General features: G+C 39.6%; 1 protein-coding gene across 3 annotated transcripts in view; it reads right to left on the reverse strand.

Moving 5' to 3' along the window:
- Nucleotides 1-18264, reverse strand: part of LOC102294204 (cGMP-dependent protein kinase 1) — a 99118-nt gene that overhangs the window by 39237 nt on the left and 41617 nt on the right. Inside the window, exon 1 of one of the 3 annotated variants that reach the window (XM_014337058.2) lies at nt 12455-14373. The exons of the other annotated variants lie outside the window; for them this stretch is intronic. The gene's annotated coding sequence lies outside the window, so the exon portion shown is untranslated. Of the gene's footprint in view, nt 1-12454; nt 14374-18264 lie in introns of those variants that run through there. 3 annotated transcript variants of the gene reach the window in all.

Here is an 18264-nt window from a genome sequence, read left to right on the forward strand (position 1 = left end):
GTGTGTACTTGTGGGGACAAAATGCCTCTCCCCATTAGTTTGAAGGCATTTGTGGGACTCACAGTGGGGTTTTAGTGTCAGACTTACAATTAGGTTATGGTTAGGTTTAGGCCAAGGGTTAGCATCAGGCATTCATTTTTATTTTTGAGGGGAAGCACTTTGGGAAAGCATTATGTCGATTAGATGTCTCTACTAAGAAATTAAAACAAGATTGTGTGTGTGTGTGTGAGAGAGAGAGAGAGAGAGAGAGAGAGAGAGAGTTGACTGCTCCTCACACCTTAATTTCTCTCATTAACATTAGACACAAATTGAGAGGTCACTGGTTTGATCCCTGGCCCATCCAGTCTGCATTTCAAAATGTCCTTCGGCAAGATGCTGAACCCCAGGTCGTCCCTGATCCATCCATCAGATCAGAGTGTGAATGTTACACAAAGCTCTCAAAGGCATAGAATAAAAAGCCTGTCTTCATTTGTGTGCCAACGGGCGACTAAGTCGTGTAATGGAAAGTGATTTGACTGCTCTGCTAGAGAGGCAAGTCAATATGTAAGTATCAGTCCATTTATTATTTACCATATATACACAAATGTATAAACTCTCACATTCACCACCAATCTGCAAACCAGGAGTTTAGCAGCCATTTAAAATCGGGCCAAACCACAGGAGAGGTGCCCTCATTACAGAGCCTGACACTGTTTTACTTCGAGACTTAGAAACTGTTTCTACAAGTAGAACCCTCCTAAACACACAGCGTGAAATAAAAAAATATATATAGAAACACATGTCTATAATTATGTAACCATACTGTGCAAGAACAGATTAAACCTAAGATGTATATACTCAAAGAAACACACAGGTATGTCTATTTATTAATACACATACACAAATGCAGTACTGTTCACATAGATGCAAACACACTCACATAAACACGTACACTTCGATAAATTTTTGGCATCGTGGATTTAATCCTTGATGGCAAAATATAAACAGAATTTTTTCACAGCACTGCGATTCTTCTTGTAAGAAGAAAGGTGTCACTATATAACATTTTAACCATATTTGGAAGAAACTGTGTCTTATCCAGATGGTAATGTGCTCATGAGGTGGGGACAAATGCCTCCAAAGCAGACCGCAAACGGGTCAAATCTGGCATATGGAAATAGGTCAAAAGAGAAATTATTAGAATAGCCTTCTAATCTGACCCATAAGCAGCAGCAAGAGTGGGAAGTCTGAAATCATTGCCCACTGTGCAATAGAGTGGTTTTGCAGTAAGTGGGAGTATAGGGCACTGGGAAATAAGATATGTAAGAGGCCCGCAGCAGACTGCAGTAGGTAAACTTATTATTTGAAGGCTTGGCTAAATTGCGGTGAGACTGAGGGAGCTAGTTATCCTGTACTCAGGGTGAAGATGAATGTCTTAATGCTCATGGGTTGTCGACCATTAGCTTCACCGCTTTCTGGATGCACAAAGCTCCCCAGGCTGTACTGGAGACATGCAAGGATGATATCTGGGAATTGTTTAGAGGAGTTTAGCCGCAGCTCACCATGGCTTCAGCAGTGTTTATTCAAGAGGTGGACAGCTGAATTCAATTCAGTTCTCTGACCTGACAAAAATGACTGCCTATAGGTAAATTTAGACTGTACATCATAAAAGCCTGTTGCTACAGTCAATGCATTGCTGTTATGTCATCTGGCCCACTTATTGTGATCATAGTCTTGGATTATATCAACATCTGTGAAATCCCCGTCTGTTCTCTTCTAGTTTGCAGTGGATATAGTTCTGAGAAGTTTAAAATATGGTGTCTAAGCATCCAAAAAAAAGCACTGAAAACATTGTCTTCAATACACCACAAAGGCGGTGTTTGTGGACTATTTCATGTGTGTCAATTGACACCCAGAGCACACATGCTGTCATGCAGACAGTGGAGGCACAGTTTCCAGGATATGCGGATGTGGGGATCAAGTGTGGTAAAATTGCTGCTTTTGTGAAAAACTGAGTCCTGTCAACACTGTGGAAGTGGCCTCTCAACATGCACAAACCTGCAATCTGCCAGTGTGTGGGTTTACACAGGGGGGGAAAAGACATATTTGCTGGTGCAGATCACATATATGTAATATACAGCTGATTTGTGTTGCACTGTATCTAAAATTATACAGTAGCTGGCTTTTGTATGTATTGATAATTTTTTGAATTAAAAGATTTTAGATTCTATATTTTTTATTATTAAACTAAACTGCTAACCTCAGTATAACATACTGTTGAATATTGCTGAACACATATCTCCCTTTGCCCTTCAAAGCTCTTCTAAGCTGAATGCAATCCGACCTCAGAATAAAGGATGACCATTTACGCCCCTCCTGGCCCACAGCTGAGGACGTTATCATCCGATCATGCTCCTCCTTTCCTTCCTGTTCTTTGATGGAGTGATTGTAATCCCACACCCTTCAATTATTTGTGATAACAGATGAACAGTTTTGATTGTGAAGATTTGCAAAACTGGCTAACTACCTCCTCTGGCATGCATAATCCCAAAAAGGTGGATCTGTGCTTGAAAACTCTGAGAAACAACACATGTATGGATACCGCCAGTAAGATAGAAGAGAAAGCACATAAGCAGCGGAGAGACTCATTCACTTGGCATAGACATAATTCAATGTAACTGAATTTCAGCCTGGGGCATTATGCAAATGCTCCATGTGTGTTTGTTTGGGTAATCTTTTTTTTTTTTTGCCTCATTAAATTATACATAAACATATGATGAGAAATCTGGTCATGAATCTGACCAATCCATAGCCAGACAGTCTAGGGTTTGGGAAAATCAGAACTCTCCATTTCTGTGAATGTAGTCTTGAACTGTTTTAGTATCAAGTATAAAGCATTAGCTATTGGCACTGCAGAAAATCCACATTCCTGTCCAAAAGCACCTCAGGACTATAAGAAAGTGGTACTTAAAGATTAGACCAGAGTTTCAAGCAGTGAAGTGTGACAGGAAATATATCTGCAGAAAGCACTGCTCAATGTAAAGGGCCATGTAAACAGCACTGGACAGAAAAAGAGCTATAATTAGCTTTCTTTCTTTCTTTCTCTTTCTGTCTTTCTCTTTCTCTTTCTTTCTTTTTTGTGTTAAATCTGCATTTATAATCTACACTTTCTAGCCATATTAAGATCAGGACAGATGATGATGATGTGTATTTTGACACAACGCTCATGTATACACAGACACAGATTTGTTTGCTTGTCCTTCTTGCAGTTTCACAACGCTACCATACCTGTAATCAAATTATTGTCACACTGCAAAGAAACTGTGTTGGAAAACCTGGGAGATAATAATCATAATATGGTTTTGCTTCCATGTGGGATATTAGGGCGTGCTCGCCTGCGATGTGTCATTTTAGCACTTGTAGATAATCAACCTGGGGTTATACCGCTCTGAGAGAATAAGCGGTGTCTCTAAACTAATTAGCGAGAGCACCCACCATAAGAATTTCCACGCAGGAATGCTGTGGTAATGTTTGGGTTTGAGGGCAATCGAATTGGTTTTCACCATGACTCTAAAAATGCTTCTGTCATTGACATTTTCTCCTTAACTCCCTGTCTTTGCGTACCCAAACATGCAGATTAATGATTTTCTTTTCACTGACTCACACGTAGTCACAGGCACAGTTAAAATCCCAACATGACGTAAGGTCTACTGCTTATGTCTTCCTACAAGTCTTACGAGAGTAATGCTGTTAAGGCTTCAGGGTGGAAGAGTGTAATCTCTTTCCCCCCCAAGTCATTAATAACATCAGCCGAGTCTGATTACATCTAGATGAGCTCTTTAGAGCGTGAGAAAACAGGACAGGTCATTTATGCCAGACAATGTCACTGAGCCTAGGGAAGAAGAAAATATTAGAGGAATTCTACTCATAATTATGGTTAAAATCCTAGTTATCACTACAGTGGCATAAAGGAACACAGCAGTGCAGGAGAAGCAGGAGTACTGTGTGTCTGTACTGCAGGTTGACACTGTGTTTTCAATGAATCTCAACACAGAAAACTGACTGGCTTGGCGACCTCCAGCTGCCAATTCTGCCAATAGTCGCGTCATGTGGGAGTCTATAGACTTGGAGCAGCAGCTGCTTGAGAAATATTGAGCTCATTCCACCTGCCATCCACCCACAATGTTCACTCACCCCATACTGTATAGAAACCAGAGGAGAGCAAATCTTTTTTTTTTTTTTTTTGTTCTTTTTAAAAGAACGATACATTTATTTTCTGCTATCTCTGTCTTTTATTAAGATAAAAAGTACGTCTGGCACCTAAACATGTGGGAGTCATGATATTGAAGAGGAGTATTCTTAAAAGCGTGACTTTATCTTTCTCTGTTTTACAGAGAAAACATTTACCACTTCATCTTCATAACAAACCTCACCTCCAAGCTTTAATCCTCAGGCACAAGTGATCACGTTTGTTTATCATTTAAATTAAAATGACTGGCGTTTCTTCACTTTAAGTATTCTGTTATATCATTTTAAAGTTTTCTCTCTTTTTGCAGGCTTCTTGGTAATTGTGCCTGAAGCGAAGCAGTAAACCTTCTGGTACATACACTAAAAACTTTGACATCTTAAACTGGAAGCCTGTGATCTCATCACCTCATCATACTCTTTGAATGACGTATTACAGCTTCTAGATGGGCTGTGCTGTATATGTGGACAGTCAGTCATGACGGATGACACTGTCATTCCTTACTATTTCCAAACCATGTTTAGATTAATCAGAGGAAAAGAAGTCTATATTTGTTCCAAGAGCTCTGTGAGCACTTGGCATTTTGTTCTGCCAATCTAGCAGCTATAATGTTTCACTGATTTTGAGGGTATTTGGTAATAGAGCATAGTATTGGCCAATATAAACCTTAACAACGCGATAGCTCTAGATAAAAAGTTGAGAGAAAAGGTTACTACTTCCTCGTCAGAAACAAAGGCAGAACAACTTCCAAAGCTGTCAAGATAATATTTCCATTAATGCATAAATGTTTGTAATAAGGAAAAGGTCAGGGATCACTGAAGGCTTTGGAACATAACTGCTAGTAGCTATACCTGAATTTGTGTCTTTCCTTATGGTTGACTCTTGAATTTTCTAAATATTTAACAAGTTAATGAAGAAACTTTCTCTCTGACTACAGAACCACAGTCCACAGACATGCAAGTGAGTTTAACTGGTCACCGTAAATTGGTGAAAGTGAATGTGAATGGTTGTCTGTCTCTCTGTATAAGCCTTGCAATGGACTGGCAATGGATTGACGGATGGAAGTCAGATCATCACAGAGATGCTGGAACTACTTAAAGGGCTACCTGCATATACTACACAAAGTGAGAGGATTTTAGAGGAGCTTACTATGGGATGAAAGTGATGATATGAGTCATATGCTTGAGCTCTGCTGACAAACAGCACTGGTGGCAGGTGTGCACGGTGGAGGCCGAACAAACATGCAGTAACCTTAAGCCTGCAGTGAGGAGGAAGCAGTGCCTTCAGAAAATGCAAAAATGAAGTATCTCACATAAGAGATGAAAAACCCCATCAAATTTAAGATCTGTCTGCTGTCTCATACACATTCTTTAAAATAACTTCATCACCTCTTTTCTACACAGATTTCTCATGATGACACAAGTGCTGTTACATAAGTTGCAGATGTCGCTGCATACATATTTATTTTCATTCCCTCACTCTGAACTCCGATAAAAGGAAGCAACCTTTTCTGTGTAAATTGCTTTGTCGTTCGTTCGCGAGATAAATTTTAATTGTTTGTTGCCTTCGTCATTACAGACAATCAACCATAAATTATTCGCCGCAGAGGAAATCAGTTTGAATAACATGATAAATTTCAGTCGGCCCCGCTGCAGAAAATCAAATGGAGGAAATGAAGTGTGTTTGCTATTCATCAGCAAGTTATTTTTAGGCAGTTGTCCAGGTTGTATCAGACACTTTTCTCTATATAGCTAGTTCTCTGAACTGCACAATGGAATATCATTTTTTTTTCCAGGCAGCAAAATATCCTGAGAGAAAGACATAACAATAACTATTTTAGTCATTTTACAACACAGTATAATTTCCCACTGAATGAGTTACAATTTTAGAATGTACACAAAAATTATTACATTAGCTCTGACAACAACAAGGAATTCATAAGGCTTTCTGTCAGTCGAGCCTGATGTTTTGCATCCCACTGAGGCAGGAACATCGACTCGCTGCACCCAAAAATATCAATCGAAAAAAATACCAAGTGATAATCCCCCCACCCCTCTCAAAACCCACCCCTCCTTCTTTGACTGAATGTTGTGATGAGTACTTGTATGTGTTTGTGTGTGAGAGACTGCCTGAATGGCAGAAAGTGTGTGCGCAGTCTGCCTTGTGTATTTGTGAAACCATTCGTCCTCCTTTTTTTTCTGGATGAAACTGCAATTATTTTGACAAGCAGAGTCTTTACTCTGCAGGAGTCCTGCTCACGTCCTGTAAAATCTCTGAAGAAGTTGTTCATTATAGGGGGAAAAGTATAATCATACAAACATTAGCCAAACTAATGAGCTGCCTTAAGATTATAAATGTCTTTCTCTGTTTGGGCAGCCTATCTGAAAAAAACAAAAACAATTATCGTTGTTTTAACTGTTATAACATCTAAACATTTAAATGACAGCTTTACTCTCTACAACTCTGTGTGTGTAATTATCTTGCCCTCAGTCCTTTGCACACTCCATTTGCGCTGCTATTTCAAACATACTGGTAAACTCATAAGATGCATTATCCCTCTGGTTAGGTTTATTGCGATGCTAGTAGCAGCCAGGGCAGCTTTAGTTCTTACACTGTTTTGTTGTATTTCTGATTAATCGCCCTCTTTAAATGCACTTGTTTACCTGCCATTGAAAAAAAAAAACCCAGTAAGCTCTGTTATAGAGAGATAGATATCTGTAGTAGTAAAGAATGGATGGATGGATGTATGGATGGATTATTAGCAGCACTTTTCACATGAAATATATTTGGGCCAAATGAGCCAAATTTCCAACTAAATGTTAATCATTACATAACATACATAATCATTTGCCTAATTAGAAAAGATATAAAATTCCTTAAAATATAAATTGATTGAAGCTTGCTGGAGAAGACATGTCGGCTATGCCTGTTTACATGGAATAAAATCTAATGAGCAAATTAAGCTTATGGGTGAAGAAATGTATAGTCTTCATGTCCTTTATTATTATTACTATTATTATTTGTTTGGCTCTATGATTGACAAGTACATTTGCTACAAACCTCCGCTCACCCTTCTTCCATTTGTCATTTTAACCTATGAATTGTTTTTAAAAATGTAAACGGTACATACTTTTCAGTTTAATATTTAATTCTCATCTTCTACCTCTTCTACAAATTTTTGAATATCTTCCAACCAGAGACTAATTTTCATGCATAGATAAAGAACTTCAACTTTGGTTCAATAATTCAAAAATGCCTAATAATGTTTTTACTGTCCATCCATTTTTTTTTTACTGCTATCATGGGGCGGAAACAGCCCGTGTAAGCCCAGAGGGCGATAGGTGGGGAACATCCCAGACAAGCTGGCAGTCCATCACAGGGTTAACACAGAGAGAAACACACCTACACCCAATTAAGAATCATCAGTTAGTCTTTGGACTGTGGGAGGATAATGCATCACCCAGGGGAAACCCATATAGCTTAACTCCACAGGTTGGCAGCACACGGGGGCAACAGATGCGTCCTCTCTTTTTGATGGTTGTGTTTAATCTGGGCAGATACATATATTCAAATTTAGGTCATTCACTTTGTCATTTCCAAAATGTTGTTCCCTCTCTGCATAAATCACCTTTAAAAGCAGAATTTTTGCTCCACACTGGTCGGCTTTTATTTTGTAGACCGCATTTATTATTTTCTTTTAAAATTTATTTTCCATAGACAACATGCTCATAGAACTACTTAGACCATAACATAAGCAAGGGCATGAGTCATATGCTTTGGTTTGCTCTGAGAACAATTAGCTTTTAGGTTTCCCTAAGTTTTGTGGAGAGAAATAAAAGCAGCAGCTTATAAATCTGATCTGTGCTGTGATTTTCTGTGCTGATGATCCATCTGAAGAAACTTTTCAAAATGCCATTTTTAGAACTTACACTGTCATACAACTTCAGCAGCAAATAACTACTTTGGTAAATCAAATTAGTTCTTTGTATAATAAAGAGAAGTGATGCAAATGTGACCTGGATAACGCAAAACAAGTAGAAGCTGTCCTCAATCAGCCAAAATTCCCTGGAAGCAACACTGACGCCGCCTGCCTATAATGTCACAGGAGACTATTAGGATAAAAATGTTCAAGAAAAGCAGCTGTCAGAAGTCACACCTGCAGAGCTGTTTTCTTTCTGACTAAATGCTGCTGTCTGAGGTTTCCTCTCTGGGCGTTTTAACCTTTTAAGCCATCTAGAACCCAAGAAGAGCATCTAGCTCCGGGCTCACACCTGCGCTCCAACAGAGAGTCAGGAAAACAACACCAGCAGGGGCCCATAATCAAAACACACATAAAAACAACCACAAACTCCGGGCGTCCATTAACACACTGTACGTCAAAATTCAGAGGGCTTCATTCAACTGAAAGAAGTCACGCTGTCAAGTTTTGGATACAGACGTCAGGGTAAAACTGCACACAGCGCCCATCGCAGCAACTGTGATCTCAAACAGGTAGGCGGGGACTTCCCAGCCAGCCTCACCATTTCACCATCACGTTTCTTGCTGCACTCTGGCAACAGTGTTACCATGGCAGCCATGGAAACAGAGAAGATTTTTCCCCCACACAGTCCCACAGGAATTTTATCTGCCAAAGCCATTCTTTCCATCTTCTTCTCAGTGTCCCCATTTCTTCCTTTTCTTTCATTTATCCAATGAAATACTTTATCCCAGCACAGTGTGGCCTGCATACATTGCCATGAGATGATAGCGCCTTAACTTTTACAGAAAAAATAATTTGCTTGACGTTATTATGAACATGTCAGTCTTACCCCCCTTCATTTCATTATTAATTGCCAGTCACAATTATTTGTGTTACGTTTTTCTGCCTGTCTAATTGCTTTCCACATGCCTGCATAAATTATACCGGTCATTTACCATTTCTTTTTACATTTCACGTTTTTATTTTGATTTATATGCCTTTGTCAATGGATGCACCTTTAATTAGTACTCTGAAGCACAGAAGACAGGAAAAACAGCAGCACAATAGATGGCACTTCTGCGTTCCTTGTTAAGAACATGCTCACTTGCTGTCCTGATTCAAAGGACCCTTGTTATCCATCCTTCTCTTTCCAGCCATGCCTAATGATGGTGCTCAGGCTCAACACCCTCCCCGTTTGTTGTTCCTCTTAAGAGGTGTAGCAATTCTTCACGTTATAGATTGAATGCATATAAACATACTTCTATTGCTCTCTGAGGTCACCTCTGTATTCAGCGCAGCATGTAGCATCTTCAGCAAATGTGTGTCTCTCCTCACTTTCCAATTTCAAATACTAAAGTGTGAAATAACTTGGCAGTGGACCAGGTCCATATTTTACCCCATATTTCGGTGCACTATAGGATACATAACCTCAAAGCGACACTCTGCCTCAGAAAACAATGTGGAGCAACATATTTTAAAAAAACTTAAAACAAAAACCAATTTTAAAAAAATCCCAAGAGCCTCTTCAAAACAAGATAACAGGTCATATTTAACTAATTCAACAGTATCCTCATGTTCCGTCAAATACATTATATTGCCAAAAGTATTCAATCGTCTTTTGAACTTGACTGACACTGCGTTCTTAAGTCATAGGGTTTAATAAGATGTTGGCTGACCCTTTGTAGTTAAAACAGCTTCAACTCTTCTGCGAAGGCTTTCCACAGGGTTTAGGAGTGTGTCTATGGGGTTTTTCAGTGTTCTTCTACAAGTGCATTTGTGAGGTCAAACACTGATGTTGGATGAAAAGGCCTGGCTTGCAGTTTCCACTCTAACTCATCCCAAAGTTATTTTCTCAGGTTGAGGCCAGGACTGTGCAGGCCAGTCAATTTTTCCCACACCAAATTCGTTCATCCATGTCTTTATGGACATTGCTTTGTGCAGCGGTGCAGAGTCATGCTGGAACAGGAAGGGGCCATCCCCAAACTGTTCCCACAAAGTTAGGAGCATGAAATTGTCCAAAATGTCTTGGTATGCTGAAGCACTAAGAGTTCCTTTCACTGCAACTAAGGGCCCTGCCCAAGTCCTAAAGAACAAGCTTACACTATAACCCTACCTCCACCAAACTTTACACTTGTCACAGTGTCGACTTCTCCATCAGGTTGCCATCACGTCTGCTCCAGAGTCCAGTGGCGGCATGCTTTACGCTCTGCATTGCACTTGATGATGTAAGGCTTGGATACAGCGGCTCAGCCATGGAAACCTATTCCATAAAGCTCTATATGAACTGTTCTTGAGCAAATCTGAAGGCCACATGAAGTTTGGAGGTCTGTAGCAATTGACTCTGCAGAAAGTCGGTGACCTCTGCACATTATGCGTCTCAGCATCGCCTAACCTTGCTGAGGTGTAGTGTATATATTGTGTGTGCTTATATTAAACATAACCAAAGCCCGAAATACTGAGGTCAGCTTATATATGCTCAATCCCTGGGAGCCAAAAGCTGAATTTTTATACTAAACACTTTAAACACTCTCTTCCAAATTTTTTTTCTACTCTCAGTTCTGTTTGATGCACATATGAACCAGCTATGGCTATGAGCAATGCAACCCATCCCACATGCTGTTCAAACCTTCAATTTCAGAAAGTTGCCTCAAAGGGAAATGTGTCCTTAAAGGGGGAGAAGCTAAAACAGCTTGTTTCAGACAGTGGATAAATGGAGGGGTTGCACCAAGGCCCAGCATAAGAGAAAGGATTATTTCAAACTTTTATCATGAAATGTTGTTGAAGCAGAGGCCACGGATAAAAGTGTGAAGCTGGAAGTGATTAAAGCTTCATGTTTAGTTTCCTAATGCGTGCCACCACATAAACATGCAGAGGATGCCTGTCCTCCTGCAATAAATCCACAAACCCCATTAACGTCTTCATCATTTCCTCCTGCCTGGCAGCTCCATCTTCAACTTCCTTTAACAAATATATCCACTATCCCTCCTTCAACATCCAAACCATCTCAATCTTGTGTCTTTTTAATTCTGGCTCCAAACTCCTCAACCTGAGTGGTCCCTCTGATGCCACACTCATGTGTAATTTTGTCCATCCCAATGAAAATCAAAGAAACTTCAGCTCTGCCTCCTGTCTTTTTGTTATTGCCAACCTCCCCAAACCACACATAATAGGCAGGTCTCACCAACATCTTCCTTTTCACTCACGCTGTGACCCTTCTGTCACAAACCGCCCCCGACACTCATCTCCACCCTGCCCGCACTCTCTTCTTCACCTCTCTTGCACACTGTTGCTTTGGATGTTTTGACCCAGGTATTTAAACTCATCCACGTTCACTTCCTCTGCTTCTTGCATCTTCTGAGCTTTATTGCAACTAATCTATTATCATATTTGGAAATTATATTTAAACCACAATGATATGTCAAATTTAAAATCATGGCTACATAAGACAAACATTTTAAGAGAAAAAAAACCAAACACTTAGCCCTCTCAGTTAACTGTGTTTCTTTATCTCACACAACAGAATCATAACCTCACTGGTTACTAGATACAAGCAACTACTAAAAATAGGCAGCCTCAAGATAGCAAAGACTATAACAGCTAGCTGTGTCTAAACATCCGCACAGATGAATGAGGTTATAGTTTGTCCTGCATCGAAACCTGTCTAGCTCACTACGGAGAACAGAGTAGCACTTACATCTGCCTTATAAACATTTGGGAAAGGGAACAAGAGAGAAGCTATGTGCTACTACTTCTAAAAACTAATGACTATGCTTGTAATATATCCCCAGAAAGACAAAGCTATTCACTTAGATGCCAAATATGGCTAATGCTGTTAACATTTGTAAGAATTATTGAAAAGCCAACGCTAACACTTGGTCCAACATAATCTCTATATTAGCATGCAAACATACTTGCCGAGTCGACTGATCACAGCTGTGTCAGTGTTTTAGAATTAAACAGGACTTATAGAAAAATTACCATACATGAAAGCACTCTCACTCTTGCTCTCAAAATGCACACCAGTAACGATTTCTGTTGCACGGGTGCTTTTAAATCCTGCCTCCAGTTGATTTTAATCACAACGAAAACACACTGAATAAAGATGAAATGAAAACAAGTGATGCCACACTTAATATTCCGTGCCATGTGGGAAATGTTTAAATGCAGCGAAAGCATTGTTGGTATTTCTCTGTGGTGCACAAAAAGAAATGGTGTGGAAATATGAGACGAAAAACACAGGAAACAATTACAGAAGAAGTCAAAATACTCACACACTGTAAGCTATCTCATTCTGCCAAAACAAGAATCATTCACCTTGGAGAGGGTGATTCCTGAGACTGTGCAGGCACAGTCTAATAAACACACACACTCACATGCAGACTGATTAGAAGGACAACTGTTTGCTCACCCGAGGCGGAAGGAAGGGCTGTTATACAGCTAAGCTATCACTCTTTCACAAGATTCTCAGAAGTCTCTAGAAAATTGCCCCCTAATATTTTATATGTAATTCCATTATCATGTGCTGTTTTTAGCACTACACATAAAACGGGTACAAGAATCGCTAATTATTAATCCCCTGCTGACTGTCTTGTTTCGTCTGTATTGTGTGCAGACAGTTTGACCTCTAACACAGCACCTGTCAAAATGCAGACTAGAATTTGAACACCACTGAGTACACTGTTAGGCAACTCTGTGCTTTTTTATGTGTTTAAAGTGGCTTTCAGAAGGTCTGCACACAGAGATGAACCCCACAGAGTATAATTCATCCACTTGTTGCTGAAAAATAAAATGATCAAGGACATGTAAACAGGCTTAAACACCTAGCAGTAAGATCACTGGAGTTCTACATTCAGAAGTTATTGGTGAGAAAAAACAATCAAAGACCCACAAACCCAACACACAGACATGTGAAAACTGAGCCTTTAATCTTAAAGGACAGATTCAGGCTTGGCTGTCATTCATGAGGAATGAAAATCTTTTATCATATTATGATTTGTGCTTTTATTTTTATTTTTTCATATCCACATTAGCCGGGAAGAGGAAAAAATCAGCTAATGAAGATTAAGTGAAAAGAAATGTCACTTTGAGATGAATATCTAAAGCCCGGCATATAATCTACACATATGCATGTAATACATTTATACATTAGAAAGGCAGAGTGCATCAGTGGTTATTAATCCTTTTACTTTAATGCCACAGCTGCTTCAGATGAGCCTTTCAGTATAAGTCTTCATTATGTGTTCTTTTGAAATGATAATAAGCAGTCTTATTTTAAAGTGGCTGGATTTTCTTGTAATGGTGTTTGTAAAATATAGATGAGAAAAGGAATAACGTTGGAATACTTAAAGTATGAATAAATTAAACCAGAATAAAATACTCAGGTTTTAAGTTTAAAGGTACTCTCCCTGGTGGGCAGGAGGGACAATTATATTTCTATAGGGTTGATACCCCCCCTGTGCCCCCCTTTTGGATCTGCCCCTGCTTGGGCACATTTTAACAGCACTTAATATAGTATTTAAATAACTATAGCCAACATCAGTACATTAAATGTCAGTCACGCCTACATAAGCACATAATAACTAAGGTCTCTTCCTCTTCAAAGACAGTTTAGCTAAGTGCTTGCTCATAAGGGATTGTCTTATCGTTGGGGTTTTCGCTCTAATATTGCAGCTCTTTAACTTACAATATAAAGCTCCTTGCTGTTTAATTCAATTGAAACAACAGGATTGAGTCACCAAAAGACAGCAATTTTACCTAGAGGGGTTTGTCAGACAGAAAGAAAAAAAAATAACAACACATCCATTTCATGTGTCATCCCCGAAGGTAGTGATGTCTCAGCCTGGTCACCTCTATAAAAAATGTCAGGCTACAACTCTGCCCGGAGTTACTGATGTCCATGCTCTGTTTCAAATTAGAGCTTAAACTACAAGCACTTGAAGCGGTAGCAGTTGAGTATTTCAAAAGTGTATCCTCTTTCTTATGGATGTCTATTTTTAACTTTTTGCACGCCTATTTTAATATGTAGTTCACCATGTAGATGTATCGGGCCAAAGCGCTGACACTTTATCATGGCTGCTAGTTAGTGATGTGCGACACCACTGATTTCCTTTCCGATCCGATACCAAGTAAAATTCAGAGTGGTATTGACGATACTGATCCGATAGCGATACTCTGTACAAAAACTTAATATTTCATTGTATTTGTATATAATTGTATTATGTAATCATAATAATATAGCTTCATAATGATTACAGGACATCAGACTACTTGTTCATATTGCTTAATAATGTAGAATTATCATGTAGAAATTTTAAAAAAAAACGGTCATATGACTCACATGACTTCGTTCACGCTCAGCCATTGTTGTGAGTGCGCACGCCAGGGGCTGCGACACATTTATACATTTATATTTTGCATATGACTGTGAAAGGCGTAAGAGGAAGTAGTTCCTTCCAATTTAGACGATCCGAATGATATAGTTTCTTTCCACGGTGTTTCTGTTAATGAAAAACTACAAATTTACCCCAAAGTACTAAAATATCTATATTTTAATATGAGAGTCAATTCTAGAACATAAATTACTGGTATCGGAAGAATCGATATTTCAATATCGATCCGCACACCAGTACTGCTAGTTACTCTGTTATTGTGGATATATATACAGTCACATTACTCTGTTTATTTTTAAATTTTCTAAGCATTAGTTTAAACATTAAAGTACTGTTTTGTAACTGTGAAAGTATCCACTGGGGTACAGTTACCCGCTTGATGGCAAACATGAGGCCTATATATTTAGTCTTTAAATTTATTTAGTTCAGCCTCACTGGGAAAGTCTATGCCAAGGTGTTGGAAAAGACAGTTCGTCCGTTAGTCGAACCTCGGATAAAGGAGGAACAATGCAGATTTTGTCCTGGTCATGAAATACTGGACCAGATCTTTACCCTTTCAAGAATACTTGAGGGTGTATGGGAGTTTGCCCAACAGTCCACATGTGTTTTGTGGACTTGGAGAAGGCATTTGACCGTATACCTCGGAGTGTCCTGTAGGAGGTGCTCCGGGCCCCAATCGGGTGTTTGGCCCATTGCTACGGGCCATTCGATCCTTATACAACAGTTGCAAGAGCTTGCCGAAAGTAGAGCAGGGCAATATGACCAAAAATATTTATCACGATATACATTTGAAAATTTGCGATAACGATATAACTGACGATATAATTGACACTAGACAAAATACTTTACAACTCCACAACTTTATTAGTGCAAAAAAAAAACCATCAACGTATTTTCACTTAAACTGTTTTTTATGTGCATTAAAATTATATAAAGATTTAACAGTGCAAATGCAAATTCCTTGCTGACAGTTTAACCAAAACGCATTTCCAGTGGAAATTGGCCGACATATCCTCAGCATAACCATGTATAATATCCACAAAACGTAAAAAGAGGTTATACTGTCATGCGCCGCGGCGCGCGCACAAAAGGATCCAAACGCAGACTCAAGCGCTAGCAGAAAATGACACTTTATTATAACAACAAAAGGCGAACCGGGAAAATCACGGACCATGACATATACACACACACAATACCGTAATACTATGCTGAAGCACAGTACATATCACTCCGCGAGGCTCCTGACTATGGTAGCCGTAATGCTCTGACAATCCATCAAGCGGTGCAGGTTCGTAGCTTAGCAAAGTCGTACTAAAACATTTGACAGATTTTCAAGTGCCGTGTACCACATAAAATCATTTCAAGGTCAGAAAACATAACCAGAATTCATACATAAGGCACACGGGATTATAAGGGGCACTGTCAATTTTCAGAAAAATCAAAGGATTGATTTTAAGTGTGCCGTATTTTCCAATAAACACTGTAATAACGACGGCCCGATAGCATGCGCTACCAAAAATAGTGCTTTGTTGTGTATCTGACGGACGAAAGCTAAACCAGTTCCACACCACTGAAGTTGCAGCATTTTTACAAACCAATTCTGGTTCATCTGTTTCATTCAACGATCCGCTTTCTCCCTTCTCATTCTCTGTCGCTGGCACGCTTTTTCCACCATGTGCGTATGAAAACAAAGGCACTGCGCATGCGCGTTTTACCCATATTCTATCGCAATATTTCATTTTCTTATCGTTGCCCAACATTATACCGGTATTACCGTGAACGGTATGATATGGCCCAGCCCTAGTCAAAAGCAATAAGTTGGACTTGTTCCTCGTGGGTGATGGGCTTTGCCAGGAGTGCCCTTTGTCCCCGATTCTGTTCATAATTTTTATGTACAGAATTTCTAGGCACAGCCAAGTGACAGAAGGCTTTCACTTCAGTGGTCTCAGAATCTCATCTCTCCTTTTCATGGATGATGTGGTTCTGTTGGCTTAATCAGGCGATGGCCTCCAGCTCTCACCGGAATGGCTCGCAGCAGAGTGTGAAGCAGTGGAAATGAGAATCAGCACCTCCAAATGTGAGGCCATGGTCCTCAGCTGAAAAAGGGTGGTGTGCCCACTCCGGGTCGAGGACAAGGTTTTGCCCCAAGTGGGGGAGGTTAAGTATCTTGGGATCTTGTTCATGAGTGACGGAAGAAGGAAGCGAGAGATCGACAGACGGATTGGTGCTGCCTCCTGGGCGCCTCCTGGGTGAGGTGTTCCGGGCATGTCCCACTGGGAGGAGGCCCCGGGGCAGACCCAGGACACGCTGAAGAAATTATATCTCTCGGCTGGCCTGGGAACGCCTTGGTGTTCCCCCAGGACAAGCTGGAGGAGGTGGCTGGGGAGAGGGAGGTCTGGGCTTCTCTGTTTAGGCTGCTGCCCCCGCGTCCCGGGCCCGGATAAGTGTAAGAAGATGGATTGATGGAATTTATTTAGTTGTATCTTTAAATTATTATTTCTCAAACATTAAGAAGAAGCAAAAAGGAAGGAAGAGCCAATGTAAAAATGGCAGTGCCATGTTTGAGATATTATTTATATTTAATATTTATATTAATTATATTTGCATGAGGTATTTTAGAAAGACATATACTATGGCGGCAAATACGCACCACTGTACGTATCGTTCCTTGCACACATGCATTGTTCTGCACCCTTTAAATGATTTATGCACCCTGATACTTCTCAAAATTAGTTATTATATAACTGTTATTTGAAAAGAATGATATTATCCAGTGTTATGCAAAAGCATTCATGTGCGTTATAACTGTAAGTGGAGAGCACAGCTGAGTCTTTGAGATGACGTCTGATACGGCCTTTTCCACCAGTGTCATTAAGATGGAGCATACAGATAATCAGTCACACTGATTATGTTAGTAGTGACCTCACTCTTTCAGATGACTGGTCTGAATCAATTTCAAGATTCCCAATAGTCTTTTAGAGCCTGAATATAGAGCACTTTTGGCTTTTTTTTCTACTGAAAATCAACAACACAACAAATAAACTTTAACTAAGCTATTCCTGAAATCATGCTAAACAGAATGTAAAAACTCCTGTGAAAATCTGAAGCTTTTTTTTGTTTCATATCATCGTAAACTGAATTTTTGGGGTTGCAAACAGCAAAACATTCGATGTCACCTTGAACTCTGCAATCAGTTGAGAAAGATTGAGACATATTAATCAATACTAAGCATAGCTTTTTGTTGCAGTCTTATTATCAAAATATTTTTGACATCGTTTTCAGGCATCCAGTTTTGAATATTACAGATTAATTACACATTTTCATTTATCTGAGAATCATAACAATTTTCCTCCTGAGTTTGCCTCCTCTTCTTTTCAGTGCTGTACTGTTGAGCTCTGCAATTTGCTCAATTGTTTTATGCCAAACCATGGTGAATGGTGTCCTGTTATGCTGTCTTCAAGAAACACTTACATTGTTATGCTATAAACATTTTTTTCCAATTCCTCTCTCCTGTCTGCAGACACAAGATGAGAATTTGTCTCGCCTCCTTGAAGTGGTTCCCTCATTTTACTGTCACTGCTGCCCTGCATTTATCACCTGTCTATTCTCTCACTCCTAACCCTTTCTTCCTCTATTTCTTTGTCAGCCAGCCTTGGCCCAGCTGCTGTTATATATATATATATATATATATA

The sequence above is a fragment of the Haplochromis burtoni genome, unplaced genomic scaffold, assembly GCF_018398535.1.
Source record: "Haplochromis burtoni strain Fernald_Lab_line unplaced genomic scaffold, NCSU_Asbu1 Contig_7, whole genome shotgun sequence".
Lineage (NCBI taxonomy): Eukaryota > Metazoa > Chordata > Actinopteri > Cichliformes > Cichlidae > Haplochromis > Haplochromis burtoni.